General features: G+C 39.9%; 1 protein-coding gene across 2 annotated transcripts in view; it reads right to left on the bottom strand.

Moving 5' to 3' along the window:
• The window catches only part of PRIM2 (DNA primase subunit 2), a 377158-nt gene extending 354242 nt beyond the window's left edge, over positions 1 to 22916 (bottom strand). For both annotated transcript variants that reach the window (XM_045843197.1, XM_045843198.1), the window contains exons 1-2: positions 22803 to 22916; positions 20829 to 20932 (exon numbers count right to left, since the gene is read on the bottom strand). The gene's annotated coding sequence lies outside the window, so the exon portion shown is untranslated. The remainder of the gene's footprint in view (positions 1 to 20828; positions 20933 to 22802) is intronic.
• Positions 22917 to 22933: the final 17 nt, after the last annotated feature.

The raw sequence follows: 22933 nt of genomic DNA, 5'->3' as shown, positions 1-22933 counted from the left end.
ACACACTCTTAATGAAATGCTTTGTGTCATTGGGTAAATAGAATTTACCTTTGTGTTACAAGATAAAAAGAAAAGTGTTGCACAGAGTAGCATCTACCCCTGCTCCAATTCATCAAAATGTTTCCAGGGCATTTTGCATGTGTGGGCATCTTTAGTAGAAATAAGATGAGGGCCACTGCTGCCCTAGCTTTTGACTCCATTCTACACTGCCTTCTCTATCTATTCACTCTCCTTGGGTGATCTTCCCCAATCCCATGACTTTACATAGCATCTACACAATGACAACTCACATTTCCTACCCCCAGCTCTCCCCAGAGCTACAGATATCCAGCTGCCTATTCAATGACTCACTTGAATCTCCAACATGCATCTCAGTCCCAACATGTCCACTGCACACATTTGGCTGATTCTCCTGCATTTAAGTAGTCCCCTCCAGCTATAAGGCAGAGCCACTTTCCACTACAGAAGCTAAGAGTGCAGGGGAGGTTAAGAATGGTATAGGAAATGGAGAAGCCAAAGACTTGTATTTACAACCCATGGACATGAACTAAGGGGAGGAAGGTGAATGCTGCATGGAGGGGGGTGCAAGGCAGAGGGGGGTAAAGGAGAGAGAAATAAATGGGACAACTGTAACAGCATAATCAATAAAATATACTTGAAAAGTTGTCATGGGGAAAAAACCTCCTATATTATACCAAAATTATGATTTAATAACATTTTATTTACAAGCAGTTATTCATGAGTACAACTCTAGCCAAGAGCAAGGCACACCTGTACAGGTGCTATATCAGCATGGGTGAGGACAGAATCTTGGCTGGTCGTGGTGGGAGACTCAATTTGCTTTGTAATAAATTCTTCAACAAAGATGCTGAGGAATAGGTCAGAGTGGTCTAGGCCAGGTCATATTTGCAAGAAGCTTATTCCACAATTGCTTTTGTATATGCTCAACCTTATTTCCCAAAGTGTATGAGATCTGAACTGAATATGATATTGGGAACCTGACTTGTTGATTACTTGGTTCTCAGACTAACCCTAGCTCATTGTGTCCTCAATATGGAAGGGCACTCTTGTGAGTACTCTACAAGGTTCCAGGGGGCCTAGCTATAGGATTCTTAGATGTGTGAAGTGTGAGGTCTGGCTCCAGTCTATCTTCCCTTGAGCCCCATGCCATTCCTATCTCCTGGCATTAACTGTACATTCCCTCCAGCCTCTGGTTCTACAGTCCCCTTACCAGCAAGCTGCCCTCTGGTGATGGGGCAGGGGTGGTACAGGGGGCAGGATACCGGCAAAGCGGCTCCAGTCATCTTAAGCAGTGACCACTTACCTGCTGTAAACCACCAATCCTGCAATGCCAAATTACAGGAGTGTAGGTCCCACCTCCGCCACTCCCTCTCTCCTCTCTAAACTCTTGTCAACTTCCCTGTATTCACTCAAGTAGGCACGGGGTCGATCAGTAATCCCCTCTGTTGGGACCACCCGCCTGGTTTCAGAAGCGGTATTCCCTCCTGGCTAAGGTTGAGTAAAGGACCTTGGGACCATAAACCACTAAGGAGACAAAGCTTATCTCCCTGGTAGGGGTGCTGCCTCTGCTGCCTTTCACTTCACCCTGCTTAGCCCTGGGTGGATGGCTGGTTAGCCAAGGACGGGTAAGATTCCTCAAGGGAGGGACCACCTAAGACAGGCATGGTCACGAAGGGACCTTCAGGGAAGGATTTGGGGGGCTATAGAAAAAGGGGGTTATGAACCCTCACCTCTCGGTTTTGACATAGCCTGAGTCCTCATTCTGTCTGCAAGAAGTCTCCTAATCTTTTGGCTGCCTTACATCCCCTGCCTGACTTAAGCCTGAAACAATGCTGGAGGTGGGTGCAGCCCTGTGCTGGAAAGAGCAGGTTCCCCAGGGCGATCAGGCCTAAGAAAGAATGCATAAAATCCTGTGAAACCTGCTTTGCTAATACCCTCATTTTAAATGATAAGGGTCCAAGCATAGAATGAGTTTGTTTCCCCAAGGTTTTAAGGCCCTTTAGCTATGTGACCCTGACTGAGAATAAGCCCTCATAGTTCTTTGAATGTTATCTATTGTTTGATCATTACTGCCTGACAATGATTGCGATTTATATATATGCCCTGTGTTCCTATGCAAATTAAACCCAATAACAGCCCATTGAGGAACAGACTCAAGGCCCTTCTCCTTTGAGAGATCGGCCACCTTTCCTCCCCAAACAGATCATGTCTTGGTAGGCTTATTCTCATCCATGGCGGCTGGGGATGGGGGCTCTGCCTGCAGAGCAGGGAAGCGTGCCCAACACCCTTCTCCTCCCTGCAGACACCATAGTCTTTCTGAATTGTTTTGTTAGCACTCTCCCCTCTTGGTTTGGAAGAGAGGGTAAGAGCACCTCCCTACAATGGAAGGGGTGCCTCTCACTGTGGACCTCACTCTCGCCAGGCTGCCACCCCTCAAGTCCCCTCTTCCTCTTCATCAACCTTCTGCTCACATTGGCTAGAGTGAAGAGGGGTGATTTTCCATTTGTGGAAACTCTCTTCGGGATGTGGGGTTCTTAGCACCTTTGTCTTTGGCATTAGGCCTAGCACCATTCCTGGAGCGATAAGAGAGCCCCATTCATCAGCCTGCACACAATTATTTCACCAAAGTGCACTGGCCACAAGTTGACTCCACTCTGCTCTGTAGCAAACATTCCTTTTGACAAGAAATTCCAAAGTCATCACAAATGTCTTTTTAGTCGTAGAATACATTTCTTTAAAAAAACTTTTTTTGCCATGCCAGTGACTTCTGTTGGATTGAGGTGATTTTTCCAGTTAAAATGTATTCTTACTGATTCATTCAAAAACTATTCATGGAGAATTTGGGATACAGTTGCTAGCCAAAAAAGGCAGGTGTTTTTCCTTAGGGGACTTGCAGTCTAGTGAAAATAAGATAAAAGAATCACCAAATATGTGTAAAATTCAACTTTGAAAAAACAACTGAAAGAAAAGGATATAATTGGATCAGGGAGGTCGGGAAAGGCCTTTGTAGGCCATTGAGGTATGTGTGCTTCCCCATTTTACTAGCTGGAGTCAAGTGCTCTATAGACAGGGACAGACTGTGAGCTTAAACACTGAGTAAAGGCCTCCTTTTGCACACTCAGTTGTACAACGGAATTTAACCTCTTCATTTGTGCTAATATTCCTATTCACATACCCTTTTAATTGTGGGACGCCCCATCCCGCAGAGCTCTCCCGGCCACTGCGGATGAGAATAAATCATCCCAGACACAATCTGCTGTTCTGGTGGGAAAGGGGGCAGCGATTCCCTCTAGTGGAGAATGCCCCAAGTCCTTCTCCAAAACGGCTTTTATTAGGATCAGTATGTGTAGGGGAATACAGGATACATGCATAGCTTATCAATCATTGTCCAAAAGGCTATAGTCATCAAAAACTGACATTATCTATAAGTGACCATTGAAGAAACACAGAGATCTTGTCAGATTAGGGTCTGAAGACATTCTGATGCCAGATGGTTGTAAAGGCATATTTCATGAAGCAAGGAGTTCACTCCATATGCTTTGAACTTAAGCATCCGGTTTATACCAACAGGGCTATACCAAAGCAAAGCAAACCTCAAAGGATACAATGTATACTTCAGGTCTGATTTCCCACGGGGAACCCTCCTTGCTAGTATCAGGTCATGCCTGCCTCCTGTGTTCCTGGCTTTCCAGTCAAGTCTTACAGGCCTCTTTCAATGCCTGCTTGTGCAGGGCTAGTCTCCAAAACCACACAGAGTGGTCCCCAACACTTAATCTTTATCTAGGGGACCAGCACCATTTCTTTCCACATCCTTCTTCCCCCTTCCCCGTGAGCACACAGTGTCCCATTCCATACTCTGGCTCTCCACAGCCACCCACTATCTCTTCACACACTCTTCTAATCTCTCATCTCCCCACTGCAGATTCCCTCTTGCGATTACAGTTATTAAGGGGAAAATATTGGGTACTGAATGACCATCACCACTTGCATTTTTCACCATTTGCATTTTAAAAGGATCTATAATGTTGACATACAGAAAGTGTACCAATGCAAAATGATGAATTGTGGAACTGTAGATTTCAGATGACTTCAGACTGAAGATAAGGGACCTTCTGAGAACCTCTTATATTTGATATGTGGCTGGCCTTTGTAAATGATATTGATAGTTGATACCAAATTGGGGAACGTGGGTTTTGGAACAAATAATACCATACTGTTTGAGAATATCAAAGTTTACAGAAGACATTGTTTTTATACTTGTTCAATTACAGTTGCCCCCATTTTTCTCCCATTACTCTCCCCTGCTCTACCCCCACACCTCCCACAGTCAATCCTCCCCCCATTGTCTTTGCCCATGGGTCCTTTATACATGCTCTTTGACTTGACACTCCCCCTCCTTTCCCCCATTATCCCCATCTACCCTCCCCCATTGTTACTATCAGTTTATTCTTTATTTCAATGTTTCTGGTTCTATTTTGCTTGTTTGTTTGTTTTGTTGATTAGGTTCCACTTATAGGTGAGATCATATGGTATTTGTCTTTCACTGACTGGCTTATTTCCCTTAGCATAATACTCTCCAGTTCCATCCACACTATCATGAAGGGTATAAGTTCCTTCTTTCTTTCTGCTACATAGTATTCCATTGTGTAAATGTACCACAGTTGTGTTTTTTTTATCTACTCATTTACTGATGGGCACTAGGCTGTTTCCAGCACCTGGCTATTGTAACTTGTGCTGCTCTGAACATTGGGGTGCATAAATTCTTTTGAATTGGTGTTTCAGGATTCTTAGGGTATAATCCCAGCAGTGGAATCAGCAGGTCAAAAGGCAGTTTCAGTTTTAGTTTCAAGGAAATTCCATATTGTTTTCCACAGTGGCTATACTAGTATGCACTCCTACCAACAGTGTAGAAGACATTTAAACAAGAATTTCTAGAAAGTTTTTCTTTTTCATGAGAATTTATTCCTAACACAAAAAATTCAAAGCTAACCTCACAGTGAAATTGCCTGTGATTACTACAGACACAAATCCAGATCAGATTACATCATTGCTTAAGTATAATGTAAGAAGCCTGGGTTTTTAAGAACTCTAAATAAGCTTGGGTGGCAACTTTGTTAAAAAAAAAAAGAAGAGAAAAACAAGCACATGATATGTTACTAATCTTCCTCTGAGAGTTAAGAAAATACACACCCTAAGATGTCATATAGTAAGAACTTTAAAATTGTACCACATTAGGAAAAAAGCTTATGCTATGATTAACCAACGTGTTTTTCCTTTTGATTTGCTAACCATCATGTTGGTTTGGGGAAACATAAAACAATTTAAATCAATTCTAAGTTATTTGATTTTCATGTCATAGTTACAGAATTATAACTTTTTCCAGTATTAAATTATTATTCTTAAAAGTAACCTAATTTATAATAGTATTCATTGGTAGACAAAAAAATCAAAATTTCTCACTTTTTTCTGTTTGTTAACACAATACAGTATTATGTTTTAGTGGCAGAAAGTGTTTAATACTTTACTAGAGACTTTGAATATATTTTGACATAGAGAAAGTTTTAGGTGCTTTTGTTTAGAAGTAGTAGGAGAAAGACATCATTATTTATTGAGCATTTACTATATGGCAAACACTGTTCTGGACATTAATGTGTAAACTCTCATTTAACTACCATAAACATTGTACTAAATCAACAATCATTAATAATATAGTCTTTATTTGTTACTTTACTATTTACAAAAAATTTTAATGTAATTTTATTTTTATCAGCTTATATATTCATAGTTTAAAAAATTAGTTTCACAAAGTTGATGACTTTCAGTAATACAATAACTTCATGTGCTTCCCTCCCAAATGTAATTTCCAAAGGACTAATTTTGAATCCTTTTTTTTTTGTTTCTTTTAATATTTATAGCCATATTTCTATTCTTGTTCATATTGCTATTCTAAATTTGTTTTCAGTTTTATGTATCTACCAACTTCCCATTGTGGAAGATGGGAAAACAGTTGTGTTACACACTTACTGCCCCCTCACACCCCCAAATATATACTCACATAGCTCCTTTTTATAATGGATTATTGTCTCAGTGCTTGATTAGATTAATGGTCAGTATTTACACTGTTATGACCATGAGATATTTTTCCTTGCTGAGCCATGTAGCATAGTATATTTTCTTTCTTGTACAATTTTTTGTTTTCCTGGTATTTGTTTAGTTTTCTATATACCTTACATTAATTTACCCTAAAATCTCTTCTAGAAGTATAAAACTCTTGACACATTTTTCAAAGATATTAGGTACTCTCTCAAATCTATCTTTATGGAGACAGCCATTCTGGAGCCTCTCCCCCTTCTACCAATCAGGACTTGTTCCCTCTGCCCCACACAGCTGCTGGACTGGGGCTTTCTACCTCTCACCTGTAGGGGATCCCCCATTTCCTGGACTTCCTGTGGTTGAGTCAGGAATCATTTACCTTCAGAAGTTTGAAGATCCTACTCCATTGTCATCTGGAGTCCTGCGTGTCTGCCGACAAGCCTCAGGCCATTCTCATCCCTGATGCTTTCTATGAAACAGTTTTTCTTTAAGATCTATTTTTCCCAAGTGTTCTGAAATTTTATGATAATGTAGTTTGATTTAGGTGTTTTCTTATCTATTATTCTGGGAAAGTGGTGGGAGCTTTCAATCTACAATGTCAGTCCTTCCATTCTGGAAATTTTTCTTGAGTTATTTCTTTTATAATTTATGTCATTTTATATCTCTTTCCATTTTTATTCTACTTTCTGAGAGATTTCTATTGAGATTTTCATTTTCTAGTACCATATTTTACATTTCCAAGAGTTCTTTATTGTTCTCATAATATTTCTTTTCTACTCATCTATTTTTGTTTCACAGATGTTATTTTTTTCTTATCTCTGTAGATTTTAATGAGCTGGCTTTTTTTTTTATTTTTCTTTTTTCTCTTAGTTTCTGTTTTCTCTAAGTTCCAGCTTATACTTAGATTTTGTCTCTTTTATGTTAGAGGCTTTGCTAAAATGCATGGAGTATTCATGCACGACTCATTTATACTTGAGAGTAGAGCATTCAAATCTGACTCGAAGCTGCACATGCAGGGATTGTAAATTGGTGAGATTTACTACAGAGTGAGCTGGCTGAGGTTATTCTTGGGGAGACCTGCAATCATCCATATCTTTAGGCTTTATGTTTCGGGCTTCTTATATTTCCAGAAAACAACAAGAACAACAAAAACGTGTCCAATGCTCTCCATGAAGCTCTAAGCCTGCTGCTACTGATCTTGGAGCTGAATGAATCTAGAGTTTGTCCCTTCAATATGTGGACTTGCATTTGCTACTTTTGTTTTCAATGTGGTACCCTTGTTACAGAAACAGGGCCAAGGGGGATACGATATACTATTACTGAAAGAACCCCTACTAGGTTCACTATGCCCACCGCCAGAGGAAAGACATCTCTCAATGCCAGAGATATGTGAAGAGGAAAGGAAATGTTTATTTAAAGCTATACAGACTTAACGTAGTGACCCAATGTCTTCATTAAAATCCCAAAGTCCCTTAAAACACCCACAAACACACACACAGTCCTTCCTTCTCCCTCTGCCCTAATCTGGGGTAGTGTATCTCAGGAAAAAAAGTAGAGGTCCGTGATTCAGGCTCCCAGCACCATCAGCTGTGTCGCCGCCAGGATCTTCAGTTAATCCAAAGCTATGTGGCACTTCCTCATGGCCCACTAGCAAGAGTCCTTTCACCCCTTTTCTTCCAGGCAAAGTCTGTCCTGCTTCCTAAGTCACGTGGCAAAAGGGAGCACCCCCAAGCCACATGGTTCTCTCCTCCGCCAAAGCTGCGGTGATCCCCACTCTACCAAAACCGCGTGGTTCTCTCCAGGAAAAACTGCAGGGGTCCCCACTCTGGCCAAAGCCATGTGGTGCTGTCTTGGCAAAGCTGCAGGGTGGGGGCCGCCACTCTGCCAAAGCCAAATGGTGGTTCTCTGCTAAAGCCGCATGGTGATTCTCCCTTATATGGCTTCAAGGGTCCCCACTCTGGCCAAAGCTGCATGGTTCTCCCCACAATGGCTCCGCATCTGGGTTTAAATCTCTGCGCCAATCTTCCTCTGCAACTCCATTGCTGACTCCTCCCACAATTAGCTACACTTGCCAGCACTCTTGTATCCTTCCAGCTTTAGTGGGCTACTGCATGGGTCTGGACAGGCGTGGCCCCATGGCGCAGAGCCAATCATCTCCAAGTTCTCACACAAGTGCTGTAACCCGGGGGAGTTGACTCCCAGTAACATCTTGGGTGGAAGTCACTCCCTTCTCCCTGGCTCAAAGCATGTCCACACCTATTTAACACATCTATGAAAATAGTTAAAGATTATAGATATGTTAAATGACCATTCTAGAGGTTATCTGCAAAACTGTTGCTATGCAAAACAACTCAATATTCCTGCAGCATGTATCCCACCCCCAACTCACACCCATGGGGGGGCGGGGGGCAGTGGGGAGAACATTCTATATATCTTTCTAATATTTCCTGGACACCTTGAGTTCTGGACCCCATTCCAAATCCCTATTTGGGAACCCCCTCTTCGCTGCACCCTTTTACACCCTCACTCAACTCTGGTTCACTTTTTTTTTAAGATTTTATTTACTGATTGATTTTTAGAGAGGAAAGGGAGGGAGATAGATAGAGAGAAACATCAATGTGCAGTTGCTGGGGGTCATGGCCTGCAACCCACGCATGTACCCTGACTAGGAATTGAACCTGTGACACTTTGGTTTGCAGCCCACCCTCAATCCACTGAGCTACGCCAGCCAGGGCTCTGGTTCACTTTTATTCATAAAGTCAACAAATGTTTCTGCTGTAGTGGAAGAGAGGAGTTGACCAGCCATGTATGGTGGTAGGCAAGGAGGGTGGGTGGTAGATAGTAAAGGAAATCTGGAGTATCTAACTGCTTCGTTTATAAACTTTCAAGAAATCCTCCCATTTTTCTGGTCTTTCTCAGGGATTCCTGGTGTTTTATCATTTATTTTTATTATTTTATTATTATTCAGATCAGGAAGCAACTTCCATTGAAGATAGTTTGTTATGCACAGTTGCCAAGGGGAGGAGACATACCACACCACACACAGCCACAGGAGAAGCACCAGGGGATCAGAAGGCAGTGGAAGTGAGGGGAAAATGTGGGCAAGAGCCTTTCTTGTGGTTTTCAAGAGAAGAATGGGAGAGGTGGGGTAAGCAGGTTAGGATTGGCTAGTTCAAATAATTTCAACAGGCTCTGGAACCTATGGGCTGGTCTAGGGGCCTGCTACCTGGCCCTGGGATGATTAGGACAGACAATTGGCATAAAATGTAAGAGCCTGATAGCAGAGGTGGGAGGGGGAGTGTGGACTCTGGATTGGTTAGTTTGCATATGAAAGACACAATGAAGGGGAATTGGCTAGCCCTAGGAGGTACTTATGGAAGGCCTCAGGTGTCAAAACATCAGAATTAAAGGTGTGCTTAATACACTTGGCACTGCCAATTTCTGAGCCTCTGGGAGGTCCGTGGTGCAAGGTGGTCGGTTCACTCCTGGGGTTTCTTCACTGCCTGTCGACAATGGTTCTGCTTCCTTGGATATCATATGATTATGACAAGTGAGAACTTACCACCCATCTATGTTCTCTCTCTTTCTCTCTCTCTCTCTCCCCTCTCTCTCCCTGCCATGCAGTTTGAAAGGGTGCCCAAGGGTCCCACTAGCCCACCATGAGGTCTGGTGTGTAAGGAAGTGCCATGCTGTTTTGGATTGAGGGCCGGACAACATGGTAACATGACTGATGGCGCTGGGAATTGTGGAAACTGCCCAGCCAAGCATGGATTACTGGGAGAAGCAGAAGATGCTGAACTGTGATGGGGAGTGCTGAGCTGAGGACTTCTGTGTTTTTAAGAGACTGTACCTCTGACTGGCATATTTTGAAGTTGGCCTGATTTGGTAAAGGGAGGTGGGACTGTGTGTTTGTGGGTGTTTTAAGGGGAGTGAGAGTTAACAGCAGAATTCTACCATCATTCTAAATCTATATAACTTTTAAGTAAATAATCCCTTTCCTTCTCACCAAACTCTGGCATTGTCAGTCACACTTCATCGAACCCCTCAAAATTGTTTCAGAACTGCATGGGCTGGGGTTCTGTAACAGTTTGACAATAAAATGGCAATGAAAAGTTATTCAAGACTCTTAAGCAGAAGATCTTACACTTTAATTTAGAAAGATCATTCTGGCAGCAATGTGTGGGATGGATGAGAGGTGAGGAGGCCAGAGGCAGGGAAACCATTTGGAAATGTGAATGGTAGAACAAAACACTAGGACATGAACACAATTCAGCCAAGTTCTTTGCCACTTTATAACAAGGACTGTCTTTCCTCCAGTTCCCAATAACAAGTTCCTCATTTCTGTCTGATACCTCACCAGAATGGCCCTTACTGTCAATGTTTCTACCAACATCCTGTGCCAAATTACTTAGAAGATAGAGACTTTTTCTACAGCTCTCATCTTTTCTTTCCTTGTTCTCACCACAAGCACCCTTCGCGGTCCATTCACAGCAATGTAGCCTTTTTCTGGCATTTACCTCAGAACTTTTCCAGCCTCTGCTTACCCTCTTCCAAAGCCACTTCTTCATTTGCTACAGCAGGCCCCCACTTCTCAGTGCTAATTTTCTCTCATAGGCTGTCTGAGCTGCTATAACAAAGTACCACAGACTGGGTGGCTTATAAACAACACTATTTTCCCTCAGCTCTGGAGGCTGGGAAGCCCAAGATCAATGTACTGGCAAAAAGATCAGTGTCTGGTGAGAGTCTGATTCTTGGTTCACGGATAGTCATCTTCCCACAGTGTCCTCACATGGCAGAAAGGGCAAGTGAGCTCTCTGAGGCCTCTTTTATAAGGGCACTAACCTTATACATAAGGGCCCTGTAAAAGGTCCCACCTCGTAATACCATCACATGGAGGTTAGAATTTCAGATGTGATTTTAGGGGTAGGGGACACAAACATTCAGTCTATGGCACCTGGCATCTTTAATTCGTCAAAGACAGAATATTCCTTATCTCTTGCCATGCTATCTGTTTCCAGTTATTATTTATTTATTTATGGAATTATTCTTCATTATGAATCTACAGACTCCTCCAGTGTTACTGCTCCGATTCTAACCTACCATTAGCTGATACTGCTTATGTCTTCATCCCCAAGGGCGTTATGACCTGGTTCAGGGTGACAGTAAACCAATGATGCTAACTCAGTTCATATGTCTCTGCAAATATACAAATATACTCTGCATATTACTTGGTCGCAATTTAAAGTTTCATGTTTTTAAACACCTAAACAAATAAAATATAGTTTTAATGAAAGAAAATATTTTCCTCCAAAATGTTAAGCATGATTTGTTTAAAAAACAATGTCACTATTTACAGTGCTTGGTATGTAGAAGGCACTCAATAACTATATGATAAATGAATTTTTCAGGTCAGGAAATCAAAGTAAATGCCCAAGATGGCAAACTATGGGTATGTTCTAAAAATAGCAATAGTATAAATATCAATACATGAAAGTTCATAGTGAGAAGGTGAGCAGGAGTGAAACTTTGGGGAGCTCTGATGGCTAAGCTGAGTCATTTGGATTTTATAGAGAGCCATTAAGATGGTTTATAATCAGATATCTGCTTAAGAAAGACAATTCTGAAATTTTCTATTTCATAGGGAAAGTATTTTCATCCTTTCAAATGCTATTGGAATGGCCAATGTAATGAAAACATAGGAACAATTCTATTTCTGGGACAGAAAAAGAAGGTATAGGCCAGAGAAATTTCTATAAAACGAAGTACAAATAGGACCAGATTGGGGAAAAAATTGAGCAGTAAATGAGAAAAGGAAACACCTGCTTGGGAAATAAGTAGCGTCTAGTACAGAAGCAGCTCCCTGCGCTCCGAGTGAAATAAGTAGAGCTGCAGGGCTGTCCGCAGGAGGCCCTGTCCCCTCCGAGCAAGCCAGCTGCACGAAGTGGAGGAGAAAGGGGGCTGAGGCAGGACTCTTGTAAATGAGGTTGGTGCCTGCTGCCAGTAAGAGTGTAGGGAGGTGGGGGAGGGGCGTTGCCAAGGAACAAACCACCTTGAGAAACAACCAAACTAGCACATCAGTGAATTTTGCTGAGAAAATTTCCTCCCTACCCCAAACAAGCTATCAATATTTCAAATCTTGCAAAATTACAAGAGAAAATATAAACTTTCACCTCTTCTTCTTTCAGACCAAAAGATTTGCCTAGGGACCTAGATCATCTCCAACACAACTCATCTCAAATCCCAATACTGGACCCACACGGACACTCTGTTAGGATGAACAAATAGAAAAACAAATTTTGAAAAGTTTACACACAAACACACTTCAAAGACTTGAGTAAATAAACTAATATTATGATGTTACTGAATAGAAGACTCAATATGACGAAATGACAATTGGCCCCCAATTAATCACTAATGTTTATGCAATCCCAATCCTAAAAGGTTAGTATTGAGAATTTCACCAGAATTCCCTCTACTCACTCTCCAAAGCCCAGCCCTCCTTCCTTGGGAAAAGAATCAAGAGCAAAGCCTGCATGTTTTCCTTTAATCTGGTTCCATGTATACTATTTGAGAGAAACTCCTTGGAATTTGTGGCATGTAGATGGCAGTTTTCTTCATATCCCAGGCAGTGCTGATAAGTTGTTTTAATTTGCAATTGCTATATAAGATACAAACCCAGTGTTTAATAACTTGAAACAATAATCATTTGTTTGCTTGTTCAATGGGGTTAATGTCTCTGCTCCCCATGACACTAAAGAGGTTGATAAAGAGGTTGGGAGACCTGTTTCCAAGTGGCTCCAGGTTGGTGCTGGCTGTCAAATGGGAGCTCAGTAGGGCCTGTTTGCTGGGGGCCTTTAATCTTTGCCACATGGGTCTTTCCATTTGACTGCTTCAGTTTCCTCACTGCTACTGGGATTCGGAGGCAGGAAGCAGAGGCTTGCTAATGCCTCGGCTCAGAGTCCCAGAATGTTACTTCTGTGCATTCAACTGGACAACGCAGTTACAGGCACAGATCAGATTCAAGAGGAGAAACTATAAGCTCTCTCCTGATGGAAGAAGCTGCATGTGCATATAGAGAGAGGTGAAATTATTTCGGAACCAGCTTTGGAGACTATTTATTACTCAGGTTGTTTCTCAATTTTTTATTCCATTGGTTATTTTGGTCAGTTTCCATAAAGGATATGCAAATTGTCTGTGTTTAAGCCATAACCCTTAATTAAATTATAACTCATATTACAAAAGTGGTGTTTCCCAGAAAAGAACACATATTATTCTTCTAATTTTATAATGAGGCATAATTTGCATACAGTGAAATACATAAATCTTAAGTATATAATTCAATGAGTTTTGACAAATGTATGTTGCTGTGTAACACATACTCATCTCAAGATACAGAATATGTCCCTTACCTAAAAACATTCTCTATGCCTTTTCCCTGTCCATGCATGCTCCCAGACACAGTCACTGTTCTGATGTTCTTCATCTTGGATTAGATTTGCCTATTCCAAAACTTACATTTAAATGAAATCATACAGTGCCTCCTTTTGTGTCAGACTTCTTTTGTTCAATATAAAGTTTTTAATATTGATTCATGTTGTTTTCTATAATAATAATTTGTTATGAGTTTTTGGAGCTTCTGGCCAAGATGGAGGCATAGGTAGATATGCTTTACTTCCTCACACAACCAAAAGTAGGATGATAACCAATTTAAAAACAAAACAACTAGAACTGCCAGAAAATCAAATTGTATGGAAGTCTGATAACCAAGGAGTTAAGGAAGAAACATTCATCCAGATTGGTAGGAGGGGCAGAGACAGGAAGCCAGGGCAGAGAGGATGCACAGCAAGGCAGTGGTTGGCAGACCAAGTGGTCCCACAGTTGTGTGTGGATAAACTAGCTGGAATAACTGGAGAGATACACAGACCAAGTGACCCAGGGTTCCAGTGCAGGAAAGTAAAGCCTCAAAACCTCTGGCTATAAAAATCTGTGGGGGTTGTAGTGGTGGGAGAAACTTCTGGTCTCATAGGAGTCCATTGGTGGGTCCATGGAGTCCTAGAATGTACATAGACCCACCCACCCAGAAATCAATACCAGGGCATCACCTGAAAGGGCACAGTTCACTTGTGGGAAGTGAGGGGAGCATCAAGCAAGCAGCATTGTTCCCTCTCTGATCCCTTCCCCCACATACAATGTCACAGTTCAAGAGAAGCGGATTGCCCTGCCCTGGCAAATACCTAAGTCTCCTTCTCTTATAACATAACAGGTGTGCCGAGACAAAGAAATATGGCCCAAATGATAGAACAGATCAAAACTCCAGGAAAAAAACTAAGACAAGGAGACAGCCAACTTATCAGATGCAAAGTTCAAAACACTGGTAATCAGGATGCTCACAGAAATTATTTAGTACAGCCTCAAAATAAAGAAAGAAGTGAAGGCTATACAAAGTGAAATAAAGAAAAATATCCAGGGAAACAACAGTGAAGGGAAGGAAGCTGAGACTCATATCAATGACTGGAACAAATGGAAGAAATAAACATTCAACTGGAACAGAATGAAGAAACAGGAATTCAAAAAAATGAGAAGAGGCTTAGGAACCTTGGGGACAACTTTAAACATTCCAACATCTGAATCATAGGGGTACCAGAAGGAGAAGAAGAAGAGCAAGAAATTGAAAATTTATTTGAACAAATAATGAAGGAAAACTTCCTCATTCTGGTGATGGCAATAGACATGCAAGTCCAGGAAGCTCAGAGAGTCCCAAACAAGTTAGACCCAAAGAAGAACATACCAAGACACATCATAATTAAATTGCTAAAGATTAAAGATAAGGAGGGAATCTTAAAAGCAGCAAGAGAAAAGGAGACAGTTATGTACAAAGGAGTTCCCATAAGACTATCAGCTGATTTCTCAAAAGAAACTTTACAGGCAAGAAAGGGCTGGAAAGAAGCATTCAAAGTCACAAAGACAAGGACCTACAACTAAGATTACTCTATCCAGCAAAACTATCATTTAGAATGGAAGGGCAAATAAAGTGCTTTCCAGACAATGTAAAGTTAAAGGAGTTCATCATCACCAAGCCCTTATTATAAGAAATGTTATTAAAGGGACTTATCTAAGAAAAAGAAGGAGATGAAAACTATGAACAGTAAAATGACAACAAACTCACAACTATCAACAACTGAACCTAAAAAGAGAAAAACAAACTAAGCAAACAACTAGAACAGGAACAGGATTATAGAAATGGAGATCACACGGAGGGTTATCAGTGGGGAGGGGGAGAGGGAAGAATGGGGGAAAAGGTACAGGAAATAAGAAGCATAATTGGTAGGTACAAAGTAGACAGGAGAAAGTTAAGAACAGTATAGGAAATGGAGAAGCCAAAGAACTTATATATATAACCCATGGACATGAAGTAAGGGAAGGGGAGGAAGGCTGGAGGGAATGGAGTACTGGGTGGAGAGGGATAAAGGGGAGAAAAGATAGGACAACTTAATAGCATAATCAATAAAATATACTTAAAAATAATTTGTTCCTTTTAGTAATTTCATCTTATGATTATACTACAATTTGTATAACTGTTCATCTGTTGGTGAATATTTGGATTGTTTCTGGTTTGGGATTAATTCAAATATAGCTCCTCTGAATATTTTCATACAACTCTTTTTCATATGCTTAAGATTTTATTTCTGTTGGGTAAAAACCTAGAAGTGAATTGCTGGATCAAAGAGATAATACCTCTTTACTTTTACAAATAATTGCCAAGAGTTCTCCAAAGTATTTAAATCAGAATTCCAGTTGCTCCTCATCCGTGCAAATATTTAGTGTTGTTAGTCATTAATTTTAGCCATCCTACAGCCGTGTGATGGTAACTCACATTCGCATTTCCCTGATCGCTAATGACGTTGAGCACTTTTTCATGTACTTATTGCCCATTCATATACCTTTTCTTGTGAAGTGTCCATTAAATTATTTTGCTCATTTTACTCGGGTTGTTTGTATTTTTATAAATGAGTTTTAGGTGTTTTTAAATTTTTTTTATCAGATATAAGTCTGGCAGATATGATTATTATATTTTCTTCCAGCCTGGGTCCTATGTGTTCTTTTCTTTAACTATGTCTTTGATGAGTAGAGGTTTTAAATTTTACAATGTCTTATTTATCAATATTTTCTTTTATAGTCAGTGCTTTCTAAGAAAGATTTGCTTACCTTAAGGTTTATGAAGATAATCTCTTCTGTTTTCTTCTAGAAGCTTTAGAGTTTTGACTTTTAAAATTAGGTTAAACATTCATAACATTACTTTTTGAGTATAGTGTGAAGTAAGGCCATATATATATGGCAGTTGGATAAAATATATATTTTTGTGTTTATTATAAAATGTATTTATATTTATTATATTTATATATAATGTGTTATATATTATATATATATAGCAGCTGGATAAACTATACCAATGACAAATAAAATACATAGCCTAATCATGAGAAAGAAAGGGAATCACCAGGAGCCTTGGCAGCTCATGAAAATGCCACACCTGAGGTTCAAAACAGAGGTTTTAATGTCCCCAGGGAACTGAAGATGTTTGCTGGTCTAGATGAAAGATGGAGCTGGACATGAAACACTGACATAAAGACGAGACACTAGAAATGCTACCAGCTTGGTGAAAAGGGCATGAGAAAAATTCTGTCCAGGGGAACAGAGAACCACCAAGAAAGCTTGCTGTGCTCTAGGGCAGCGATTTTCAGCCTTTTCCATCTCATGGCACACATGAACTAAGTACCACAATTCTGCGGCACACCAAAAAACATATTACATTTTTAGCCAATCTGACAAAAAATAGGGATAATTTTGATTCATTCACATTTGATGGCTATTGTATTGGCTGTTGTCATTTTTTTATTTGACAATCTAAGGGAAAAGAGTTGAGTGCCCCTGACTAAATAGTCAAGTATTGCATGTTTTAAGAATTCTTGTGGCACAGCAGTTGAAAATTGCTGCCCTGAGGTTCTGAATGGAAAAAGGGCTTCTGGGAAGAATCAAACCCCAAACCTATACCGCAGGTGGGTATGGTTTCTGAAGTCAAACTACCTACATGACACAAGAATTACAAGGTGAGAATTTAACATAAATGTTGGTTCCAGATCCATTCTCAAGCCCTGGATTTGGAAAAGGCAAACATAAAAAGAAGATACCAAACAGGGGCTAAGCATATGGATGTCTCATAGAAAACATAGCCACAGTGAAGATGAATTCACATTCCTGAATTACAAATCCTACAAAGATATCCGATGAGGGAGAGTCATCAAATGGAGCAAAGAGAGAGAATTAAAAATAATGGAAAAATCCAAATGGATCTATAATAATGACATTCTAATTATTAAAACAATGCAAGAAAGATTTTAAAAGCATAATGAATAAAATAATTTGACTACAGGCAAATGAAATAGAGATTTTTAATAAGACAGTAAACATATGGAAATTTAAAAATATAGTTACTGTAATTATAAACTCAATGAGCAAATTCAAAATGTAGAATCTAAATAGTTGGAGAGGAAATCTGCAAACTGGAAGATGTCATCACACCCAGTGAAGCCATAAAGATATGAAAAATATGAGAGGTTAAGGATCAACTTCTTCTAATAGGAGTTACAGAAGAAGAAAATACTATAGAAATAGGTTAGAGGCAATATTTGAAGAGATAATGGCTGAAAATTTTCCAGAATTAAAGACATGATTCAAGTAGCAAAGCAAATATTGTGGGTTAAATGAGCACAATCCATACTCAGACACTACAGAATAGTAAAGAGAAGAAAAACACTTAAAAGCAACTAGAGAAAAAAAATATATATATCATAGGCAATGCCATTGGCATTTCTGGTGATGTACCTATTTGTAAAGATTTCTATGCATTCCATTGTTATAGTGTCTTTCAAATTCTAATACTGTTTCTATCTTTGACCATTCCACACCACATAAAGATCAGTATAACATTGTCATTATATCTCGTTATTGAATCAACTCTTTGTACTTTTCTACAACTCCTTCCCCCCATTTATTTCTTTTTTGTCCCATATCTACTCAACTTTTAAAATTGCTTTAGGCATGAAACCCCAATCACTGAATAATGTGCAAAGGACTATATAATATTCGATAAAAAAATTCTGTTGTGGTCATCAAGTATTTGATTGTTAGCATAACTAGAACATCTCCCCATCACTGTATGTGAGTTAATAATTGTAAGTCCAAGTAATGGACAACTGAATGAGTTTAGATTTAAAATTGGCCATCAAGAGAACTGGATTCTTTCTTGTACCTAATTTATCTGCAGGACATGTGACCTTTATTTACTTTGTTTGCATCTAAAACTATAGTTAATTATACAATATATTAACCCACTTATTTTATGAGAACACTGAGAGGAGTTTAAATTAAGGAGTGGCTGACAAAATGGAGATTGTGAATAAACTTTTGAAAATGTATTAAATGTTAGAAAATTGGAGTGATACATAAACAAATGTTCCAATAGATGTACAAGAAAGATATCACACAGATGCCCTCTTATGTGTTATCAGTGAAGTCCTTAAAAATCAGAGTTGCACAAACAGGCCAGACATTTGAAAAGCAAATGTATATATGAGGAAGACTTGGGCACTGAAGGAAAAAATGGAAAGATCGTTATGGTCTAAGAAATTTCTTTATTGATAAGTGTCCTAAATCCAGAAGTGTATATGATGATATGGACTAGCCCATCTGAGACCAGAACAGGCTGTAACAAAGGAAAAAGGAATCCAGAATGAACTGAATATTTCTAGACTCATAATGCTTAGGATTTATACTAGTTCCATAGTGACCCTACTAGCAAGGTTGTGTAATATTGTGACATATATTAATAAACACATATTTGGTCTTTGTTCCCACTTCCTTTGTGAAACAGAGCTCCTAAAAACCCTTGGGATTACTTAAGTGATGAAAGCCAAAAAGATGCCTTTCATTATGTCAGCGAGATGGCTTTTGCAAAGCCCCTAAATCACCTAAGGGTGGAGGCCGGTTGCTAACGGAACCAACTACATGATTACATGGCTGTCAGTTCCATTCCCTGACCTCGAAGAGAGGGAAGGGGCTAGAGATTGAGTTCAGTCACCAATGATTTAATCAGTCATGCCTATACAATGAGGGCCCATAAAAAACCTAAAGGACTGCCCTGGAGAGCTTCTTGGCAGGCCTGCTCTCAGAAGGGTGGGTTGCAGGCCATGGCCCCCAGCAATCGCACATTGATGATTCTCTCTCTCTCTCTTTCTCCCTCCCTTCCCTCTCTAGAAATAAGTAGATAAAACCTTAAAACAAATGCATCCAGTCTTCTTTTTGTTAATTTGTTCTTTTTAACTTTATTATTATTGTTGCCACCATTGTTTCCCCTCTCTTTGTCCATGTCCACCTAGGCCCCAACCCCATTCCCTCTGGCCATCACCACACTGTTGTCTGTGTCTATGGGTCATGCATATATGTTCTTAGGCTAATCTCTTCACCTTCTTTCATTCAGTACCACCCTTCCCTACCTCTGACTGCTGTCAGTTTGCTCCATGTAAACCCACACCTCTATTTCTATCCTGTTTGTCAGTTTATTTTGTTCATTAGATTTCACATAAAGTGAGATCATATGGTATTTGTTTTCCTATGACTGGCTTATTTTATTTAGCATAATAATCTCCAGGGGCATCCACGCTATTGCAAAGGTAAGATTTCTTTTTTTTTTTTTTTTTACAAGTGTATAGCATTCCATTGTGTAAATGTGCCACGGCTTTTTATCCACACATCTACTGATGGGCACTTGCGCTGTTGTAAATAACACTTCTATGAATAGAGGCGTGCATATATTCTTTCAAATTGGTGTTTCTGGATTCTTAGGATATATTCCCAGAAGTGGGATCACTGAATCAAAAGGCCATTGCATTTTTAAGTTTTTGAGAAAACTTCATACTGTTGTCCACAGTGGCTGCACCAAACTGCCTTCCCACCAACAGTAAATGAGGGTTCCCTTTTCTCCACATCCTCTCCGGCACTTGTTTGTTTCCTTCACTCTTTTTATCACTTCTGTTACCACCTCAATTAAGCCTCCATCATCTCTCATCTGGACTAGACTTCCACTGGTCTCCCATTTTCCTCTATGCTGTACTTTTGCTACACGGCAACCAGAAAGATCTTCCCAATGGCTTTCCTTATCCCTGAACTAAAAATCCTTCAAAGGCTTTCTCCTATGTACTTGAGATAAAAACCAAATTACTTACATGACCCACAAGGTCTTCATGACCTGGCCCCTGCCTCTGTCACTATTTCATTTTGTACCACTCACCACCTCATTTCTGCACATTAGCTCCCTTTCAATTCCTCAAACCCACCAAATTATTTCCTGCCTCAGGCCATTGTACTTGTTGCTCCCTCTACTTATTATCTTTTTCTCCGTATACTTTCCCCAGCTAATTCATTTATACTTCAGATGACAGATTAAATGTCACTTTGTCAGAAAGACCTCTCTGGCTCTCCAATTGAAATTAGAGCTCCCCGCTGAAACCTATATAATTTTATTAACCAATATCACTCCAATAAATTTAATACAAAATTAGGACCTCCTTTTATATAGTTTAATTACATTTGTCATTTAACTTCATATAATTATAAATATCTATATATCTTATGTACATACGTATATTTTTTCTTACCAGACTATGAGCTGCAAGGGGTCACAAATCATGTCCCTTTTGTCCATCACTGGATATCAGTGCCCAGCATAGTACTTGGCACAGTAAGTATTTTTTGAATGATCCTGTAAGGTGGATAATTCCATATTTTACAAGAGGACACTAAGATCCAGAGTGAAACAACTTTTAAGAACAGTATTTTGATGTCTGATTAGAAAACATTAAAATAAATTTTCCCACGTGGTTGACTTGATTCTGCAGACTATTAGATTATTCACAACTTTGGAATAGAGTTGTTGGGGGGAGAGAGGCTCCACACCAGACTTAATATGTACTGAAATCTCACTGCAGGTGTTGTGTCCTGTGTCTGGTTAAGTGTTCCACAGAAGGAGAAATCTCCATGTCAGCACCCAGCCCTATACTGTTTACCTCTGAAATGGTACTAACCACACTTCCCAGGGTGCTTTGTTCCAGTCAAGCTTTTTGACTTGCAATGGGCAGGGCATACTGGGAAATTTAGTTTCCCAAACTGCCTTATCACAAGGGTGGCCATATGTGCTATTGTATACCTTTTGCTCTTGAGTAATTAACAGCACCCTTTTTACTCTCAAAAGTATCCCAGTTGGATGATAAATTGTATGATTACATTACATATCAAAGTCTATGTTTAGTCTATGTCAGGATATGTCCTGTTTTTCCCACCTAACATCAAGAGGAACCATCCCTGGTGAGGTTTAGTTTTCAGGTTACAAGGCAGTAGAGGTAAAAGAGTGTAACTCGGAAGTCAACTTTTATGATTTAGGAAAGCATTCTCTTTCTTCTTCTTTACTATTATTCATTTATTTTTATTGTTTTTCAAGTACAGTTGTCTCCATTTTCCCCCATCCCCTCCCACCCACCCCATGTACCCTTACCTCCCACCTTCAATTCTATCCCCTTTGGATTTGTTCATGGGTCCTTTATACATGTTCACTGATGACCCTTCCCTTTCTTAAAGCAATAGAGGATTTATTTAACTTAGATCCTACTTGATCAGTTAAAAAAGAATTGTAAAGTCTTTCTTTGGTAAACAAAGCCTCTAAAAATTCAAATTACTCCCTTGATAAATTTTAATAATGGAAAAAATAAAAGGCCAGGTTTCTGTGCAGGCTTTTCTCAGCACATTTCCTTATCACGGCATAAAAATCTCTGCTGTGTCCTTGGGTACAGCTTTGAGTCAAATAAAAAGTCAACTTAACTGCATTGAGAATGTACAACAATCCCCTGGAAATGGAAAAGGGAATAAGGAATGGCCTTGGGGACTTCTTCAAGATGTTTCTCTCAAATTTGAATTCTCAGATTTATTCTCTAAGACATACTTGGATTTTCTTTTTTACTCACTTAAAAAAACTGTGGTAAAATATGCTAACAGAAAATATACCGTTATGACCATTTTTAAGTGTACCGTTTAGGGCTACTAAGTACATCTACATTGTCATGCAACCATCACTGCCATCCAACCCCAGAACTTTTTTCATCTTGGAAAACTTAAACTCTGTACCCATTAAACCTGGACGATCAGAAGATCATTTAGTAGATAGTGTCATTTTTCAGGAGTTGGTCCGTTTTACATTCCAGTAGTTGGGTAGAAGAATTCATTTACTTCACATCCTCGCTAACATTTGGCATTTTCCTTTTTTTTTTTTCATCCCACTATTCTATTTGGAAATATAAAAGCAACAGAAGCAAAGTTTAGTTTGCCTTTGGGAATCTTTTAATTTTTGGTTTGGTTCTCTGAACTATTAACCATCTCAGACTTCTACTTCGTCCAGCCACAACGTGCAGACTGAGTGCGTTTTCGACTTTGCTCCATATTTTATGCTTACTTTGCCCCTTGGATGCCATCCGGTCAAGAAAATAAGGTGTGTGTGCTGGGCATGCAAAGTCCTTTGAGGACTGGGAAAGTCTGAGCACTGTGTAGGCGAAATTTATGAAGACCTTTTCCCGTCAGTTTACCTTTACTAGACTCCAATCCACGATCTAAGAGGTCCTGCTCGCCTCCAGACCCCCCAGTGCGTACCCGGGTCCCAGGAGGCACCGGGAATGCAGAGAACTCCGCGTCTCCGCCACCAGCCAGAACCAGGGTG

This window comes from Phyllostomus hastatus, unplaced genomic scaffold, assembly GCF_019186645.2.
Source record: "Phyllostomus hastatus isolate PE091 unplaced genomic scaffold, TTU_PhHast_1.1 phas_contig_40, whole genome shotgun sequence".
NCBI lineage: Eukaryota > Metazoa > Chordata > Mammalia > Chiroptera > Phyllostomidae > Phyllostomus > Phyllostomus hastatus.
The sequence above is the reverse complement of the archived record's forward strand: the minus strand, read 5'-3'. Positions and strand labels throughout refer to the sequence as shown.